The sequence below is a fragment of the Onychomys torridus genome, chromosome 19 (genome assembly GCF_903995425.1).
Source record: "Onychomys torridus chromosome 19, mOncTor1.1, whole genome shotgun sequence".
Lineage (NCBI taxonomy): Eukaryota > Metazoa > Chordata > Mammalia > Rodentia > Cricetidae > Onychomys > Onychomys torridus.
Genome location: NC_050461.1, coordinates 56,668,439 through 56,675,662, shown reverse-complemented (window position 1 = coordinate 56,675,662; position 7,224 = coordinate 56,668,439). Strand labels below are relative to the sequence as shown.

The window sequence follows — 7,224 nt, the reverse complement described above, 5'->3', positions numbered from 1 at the left end:
TATATTTTAAGAGCAGAGTGTGCATGAGATGCTGATTCCAAACCAGGTGTGACATTCCCCCACCTATGAACACCTTTCAAGCAGTGTCTTTGTGAGCACTCCTGACTCCCACACCCCCAGAAACCCACCTTTCATCCAAGACCAGATGCACAGGACTTGATCTTAATCAGGGCAACAGAGCCAGGCAATGGTGGCAGGGATGTGTCTGTCATTAGGCAGTGGCATCCACGCCTCAGCCTTTTCTTCCCTTAACCTATTTGCCGGGAGGAATGGAGGGTCTGTGCATCATATGTGTAGTGGTCAAGACAGCTCAGGTCCAATGGGAAGAGTGCTTGTCCTCTTAGGTCTGGATGAGACCCGGTAGACAGAGCTCATTTTTGTGTTAGCCTTTCTGATTACAGAAGCTGCCTGGACCACTGTGTGTGTGTGTGTGTGTGTGTGTGTGTGTGTGTGTGTGTGTGTGTGTGTGTGTGTGTGTATGTGTGTTTTAGGACACCTCAGAGACCTCTGCCACTTCCAGCTCACCAGTCCCATGGTGGTAGGTGTTGAAAGAGCGTCCAAGACTCCATATACCTGTGTGCACCAGCTGGACCTAGTCTCACATTTTTTTCCTTGTCTGCACACCAGGCCCCATTGTGGCTTTTCTGTTCAAAGTAAGAGTCTTTGGTGGCTCTGCCCAGATCCAAAGAGACTTTGGAGCTTCACCCCATCCAATGCTGTTCAGGCCCAGGGAGCCTCCTCTGGTAGATTAGTTGATGGTTCTGCTCTTTTGGACACTTGACAAGCTTCTAACTTGAAGGAGTGCTTGGCTATGTGAAGGAGGGCGTGGCTATGTGAAGGAGGGCGTGGCTATGTGAAGGAGGGCATGGCTATCTGAAGGAGGGCGTGGCTATGTGAAGGAGGGCGTGGCTCTCTAAAGGAGCTACTTGTTGGGGCTGAGATGAGCAGGGGCACAAAACCTGCTCAGGTCCCAGCAACTTTGAAGTTTCCAGCAGAGAGGGGCTAGGTTTCATGTCAGCACAGCAACCTGCCCTGCCCCCTCCTCCAGTGATCTCTGGGCCAAGCCATCTGCTTCTCCCTGGTCCTCCTGCCCAGTACTTTAAAGCTGACCACCAGTCCTTAGTTCCCTGTGTCGAGGACTGGAATCCACCACCCCGGAGCTCTTGTCTGTTCCTGCCTCACTCTGTGGACTGGTGTGGATTTGGAATGGGGTTGAGGAATAGGGAATGGGGACAAGAATAGGAAGGGCCCCAGGGAGGCTGGGGGGAGACTGAGGATGGTAACCACAGTAGGAAGAGGGTTCTTGAAGATTTGAGTGGTCCCCGATGACAGTCTCTGCAAGGGAAAAAGCCAGGGACAACAGAAGCAGAAGCATAGGGACGCTGGCGTAGCCAAGCAACACCCAGGACCCCCACCACAGAGTGAGCATGTCCTTGCTGACAACTTATCTTTTAGCCTCCAGAACTGTGGGAGGGTCTGTTTCTGTTGTTTTGAGCCCTGGCTTGTGGTCCATTGTGATGGTGGCCCCAGGAAGCTGATATGGCTAGTTTCACTCATTCCTAAACACCAAACCACCATTGTGATAAAAAACAAAACAGAGAGAGAGAGAGAGAGAGAGAGAGAGAGAGAGAGAGAGAGAGAGAGAGAGGCTGAGATATGGTTATGGTATGCCGGATATTTTGAAAATTTGAACAGCCATGGAATAAACCATAGGCAAAAGAAAGAAAGGGCCGTTCTTACGGAGAAGTTCCCAACTGGGACCACCTGCAGAAGCATCACCAAGACAGATGTGCACTGGCAGTAGACGTCACCAACACAGGTGTGCTAGTTTGGCTTCTGTTCCTGTGACAAAACCCTGACCAAAAGCAGCTTGGGGAAGGGAAGATTTATTTCTGTTTACAGCTTATGGTCCATCCGTGTGGGGAAGTCAGGGCAGAAACTCCAGGCAGGAACCTGGAGGCAGGAACTGAAGCAGAGGCCAGAAAGGAATGCTTCTTCCTGGCCTGCTCTCCTTGGCTTATCCAGTGTGCTTTCTTATACCACCAAGACCACCTGCCCAGGAGTGGAACCAGCTATAATGGGCTAGGCCTTCCCACATTAATCATCAATAATGAAAATGCCCACAGGCCAATCTGACAGAGATGTTTCTCAATGAAGGTTTCTTCTTCCCAGATTACTCCAGCTTAAGTCATGTTGCAGCAAAACTAACCAACACAGAGGGCCAAGGGAATGTCAGCAGCTGCCAAAGAAGAGAAAGGAGGGCATCAAGTCTATAAATCAGCAAATCCAAGACTCAGGGACTCCGGTGTGGGGCACACACCTGTGATCAGCCCTTGAGCAATAGAGGCAAGAGATCTGGAATTCAAGGTCAGACTCAGCTCTAACACAAGTTTCAAGGCAAACTTGGGCTACAAAGACCCTCTTAAGACAAGCAGAAAAACCAAACACACCAGGCACTGGGGAGGGATGGAAGTCTGAAATGAAAGGCGGCTTCAAGCCAGTGAGGGGACGGGAGAAGATAAAAGCCCCCAACAGAGGCCAAGTGATCAGCAGTTCCCAGAGGCAGCATCTTGTGTGACCAGGAAGGCTGGTGGGCTGTCAGTGACCCCCAGATCCTCTGCAGCCGTGGAAGAGTGTGCTGAGCCTTGGAAGGTTGGTCTCTAGTTAGGATAATCATAGGAACTGACTCATGGAGAAACACCTCCATTCTAGAATTACCCACAAGACAAGAATAGTAGAATGTGAGACCTGGGAATCTGTATTCTAGGTGACAGCACCTTTGGTCCCCTTGGACACATGGCGCCAGTGAGAAGTGTTATTTTAACTTGGGGTGATTGAGCTCTCAAGCTGCAGAATGGAGCCAAGAAGAGAACTGGGTTGGCTCACAGGACAAGAGTGGCCCACTGGGGGGTCAGATGGGATTGTTATACGAGGAGGGCAGCTTCTCAGGGTTTATGTCTCAATGATAAGCAGTGAGCAGGGAACAAAATGCAGGAAGGTGAACCATATTGTTCTCATCCATTGTAAAATGAAATGAACAGGTCAAGTCACGACAGAAATCTTTGAAGCAAACCGTGTGATAAACAGGTCTGCATGGCCATGGTGGGTGTCTGTTTCACACGATGCCAACGATGTCAAATTTCTCTATGAAACGAGATAGTAATAAGTGGGTGGACTTATTAAAAATACCAAGTCAGCTAAAATTGACATATGCCTTGAGGTAATTGTGTTTGCTGAGAAACAGTGTGAACATTCACAGTGAGAATCACATCTCACAGCCGTAAAACCACAGTGTGCAGAATGCAGGGAAATAGCAGAGGATCAGTGTGTTGAAGTCACTCAGCACAGTGCTGATAGTGTGGCAATAAAGATGAGAATAAATAAATAAACAAATAAGTAAATTGAGTATGATTGCAATAGTCAACAGATCCTTTTGCAAAACTAACAAAACATCTCCCCAAACAAAAAGACTTACGTATCTGCGTATAATTAAAAAACCCTAGCCACGCAGTGGTGGCGCATCTTAAATCCCAACACTTGGGAGGCAGAGTCAGGCTGATCTCTGTAAGTTCGAGGCCAGCCTGGTCTACAGAGTGAGATTCAAGACAGGCACCAAAGCTACGCAGAGAAACCTTTTCTCGAAAACAAACAAACAAACAAACAAACAAAAAACAAAACAAAACAAAAAAACCCCAACCAACCAACCAACCAACCAATCAACCAACCAAACAAACAATCCTCGTCAGAACTAGAAAAATGGCTCAGAAGCTAAGAACTCTCACTGCTCTTGCGAAGGACCCTGCTTCTGTCCCAGCATCCATATCAGGCGGCTGACAAACACCTGTATCTCTAGTCCCTGGGCATCTAATGCTCTGTGGTCTCGGCATGCACCTGTACACATGTAGTGCACATAAACTCACACACAGATACACAAATAAAAACTGAATTTAAAAAGCCCAAGGGACAGATTAGAAAAGAATTTACAGTTTATAGATGTGGAAATAAAGTGTGTAAATGAATTAAATGAGTATTTGGGATGTAAAGAATCCTTTACACATTTGTAATGAAGAACAAAGTAAATTCAAATGTCAAATGTCATGCCAACAGTACTTCTGTTGACAGTGAGGGACAATAACACAGACAGGATTCTCTTTCTCCAGGAGATGCACTAGTTTTAGCCCAGCTTTTCAACTTCGTGAGACCCTGTCTCAAATAAAAAGAAAGCGTGCTAAGGATATAGACCAAAGACAGTGCACAACATACCCAGAGCCCTGAAACATTAACATCTAATAGTACAGGAATGGCTATTTTGGCATAAAATACCAGGTCTACAACATGTTACATGATGACTAAAAATGATAGAACATATATATATATATATATACAATAATATCACAGAGAATATAACATGTTAAAATGATCAAACATATTTTTGAAACAGCATATATATGTCGGTAAAAAGCTATAGGTCAATATTGGTGAAATTATTAAAGCCGCTCCATGTAGTTAAAAGGGAGGTTTATTTTGTGGGGTACTTACAAATGAGGGGGTAGGTTACAGGGTCTGGCAAGGGTATAATGCAGTCCAGCCGTGTTCTCTGGAGAACTCTGCTTGGTCTACCTCCAGTGTCCAGAGTCCGGGAACCAAGAGAGTGACCTCTTCCCAATCCTTCGTCTTCTGCTTCCTCCTCTGCCCTGCCTTGTGGGCGTGACCATTACCGAAGCCTCAATGGGGGTTGGAACTTCCAGGCCAATGCTGGGATGGCTATCCACTACATCTCCCCCTTTTGTCTAAATAAGAAAGTTCTAACCTAATACAAGACTATATACAAAGAGATGGTTATCAAATATTGTCCAGGAGTAATGAGGGATAATGATCTAGATAAGTTGGAATTACAATAAGTGCAAACAATATCAAGCAAAAAACACATAGTAAAATCTAGGGAAGTCTAGGGCATGGGTAGGTGGCATGTTACAAAGATCATTCCAAAAGGTGTACTATCCTAAAGAACCTGAGTCTAATACTTAATATATCCTATCTAAGATATTATATATGTATATATACTAAGTTGTAACTATAGCTGCTAATCTCCAACCTCATCAAAGACCTGAGAAGGAATATACCAGCCTGGCTAGCTCAGTTGGTAGAGCATGAGACTCTTAATCTCAGGGTCGTGGGTTCGAGCCCCACGTTGGGCGCCAGATATTGGTGAAATTATTAAGGCCGCTCCTCGTAGTTAAAAGGGAGGTTTATTTTATGGGGTACTTACAAATGAGGGGGTAGGTTACAGGGTCTGGCAAGGGTATAGTGCAGTCCGGCAGTGTTCTCTGGAGAACTCTGCTTGGTCTACCTCCAGCATCCAGAGTCCGGGAACCAAGAGAATGACCTCTTCCCGATCCTTCATCTTCCGCTTCCTCCTCCGCCCTGCCTTGTGGGCGTGACCATTACCGAAGCCTCAATGGGGGTTGGAACTTCCAGGCCAATGCTGGGATGGCTATCCACTACAGGTCAATGTATTTTATTTTATATAGGTAGAGGAATTTTTATACTACTGTTTAGTTTTTATTGACAAATATATTTAAATATGTATAACAACAGTAATTTCTCCATCCCACTTGTTAAGGATCTACAGCCTATCACTCTTCATTTTGTATTGACTTATAGGAAGGTATAAAATTCAGTTCTGGGATGGAATTATGATAAGCTACCTATGTCATGAATTTCCTTGTACTACGTTTATTTATTCCTGGGGAAGGTGTATGTGTGTGTGTGTGTGTGTGTGTGTGTGTGTGTCCCCCAAGGATAACTTGTGGGAATTGGTTCTCTCCTTCTACTGTGTGGCTCCTGGGGAATCAAACTCAGTCGTCAGGCTTGGTAGGGAGCACCCTTACCTGATGAGCCATCTAGGGGACCTTATGTCATTGTTAGGACATTTTCTGACTTTTCTTTAAAAGTACTGGATGAATATATTTGTTCTTCAAGGAAACCTCCACTCCCTTAAGAGTCACACTTGCTCCCTAGTGTCTATCCACTGTTTTTGTAAGAACAATAATCTTGTTAATCTTCTCAACCATTCTCATCATCATAGGCCGACATCCCCAAGTAATGCCAACATCACCAGACTTCACTGAAGGATACTCAAGGCAGTATTGAACAGCCCAGAGTATTTTGCGTCGGTGGATCCCCAGCCATGTTTGAAATGGCCAGTTGTCACCTGATTTGTGTTTTTGAGGAATCCTCTTTTGTAAACGACAAGGCTCTCTTTAAGGCAAAGGGAGCAAGTGCCCAGGCGCACATGCATGGAGCAGCTATTTCTGTCCCCTAGGTTCTAGTTACACATCCCCGAGGCTCGGGGCTTTGTTCTCAGAATTCATGCTGTCATCCAGGACTCCACACAAACACAGCAGTGGGCTGGCCCACGGTTTCCCTGTGACTTCCAGCAGCTGCAATGGCCTGTCATGAGTCAAGCCCTGGCCTCTTTGTGGTGTGGAATGCCTGTTTCCTGCCAGTTTTCCTCCTGGAGTAGGTCCCACCCTCCCAGTCAACTCCATGTTCCTATACATCCCACACCCTGGACCTGCTCTCACGGCTGTGGGCTAGTGGTCTGCTTTCACACATGCCATGATAACCCTTAGTCATCTTCCGTGGAATCGACGGCTACCTGCATGATGTCCCCTGTTGGAACATAAGCTCTCCATGGATCTCCATGATCTCCATGGATCATCATGTTGGTGTATCTAGCCTGCAGCCCCTTAGGGGATCTTAGGGGTGTCCTATAGGACATTCTAAAAGTCCTTGAAATTGTAGGCAGTTTGTGTCTTGTTGCCCACCAGCAGGGTAGCGTTCTATGGCTTCTTCTGTTCTGATGATGCCTGCCAGTGAGGGCCTGCACCAACATGGGGGTCTTTTCCTTTAAAGTGTTTAGTTTTGGTTTATTGCCAGGCAGGTCCATGAGAGCCAAAGGAAAGCTTATTAGGGGCCTGTGGCAAAGAGCCTTCACATTAAAGAAGGTGGCCTGTGAGAGGGTTTAAGCCCTCTTCTTTATCACACACCGAGCTTATACTGATGCCCAATGTGGACCCAACACTTGCAGGAGTGATCAGAGGGCAGAGCAAGAAACAGCAAGGCATCCAGGCCTTATTCTTCAAGGGTCACAACTTTTACCAGCCTGTGGGTATTCACTTCAACCTATGAAATACAAACAGCTGATTTGTTAAGCGCTGT

The 7,224-nt window shown here is 46.2% G+C and overlaps 1 non-coding gene across 1 annotated transcript; it reads left to right on the top strand.

Annotated features, from left to right (window-relative positions):
* Positions 1 to 5,125: 5,125 nt before the first annotated feature.
* On the top strand, positions 5,126 to 5,198 carry Trnak-cuu. The gene has a single exon. It is a non-coding gene; the product is annotated as a tRNA-Lys (tRNA).
* Positions 5,199 to 7,224: the final 2,026 nt, after the last annotated feature.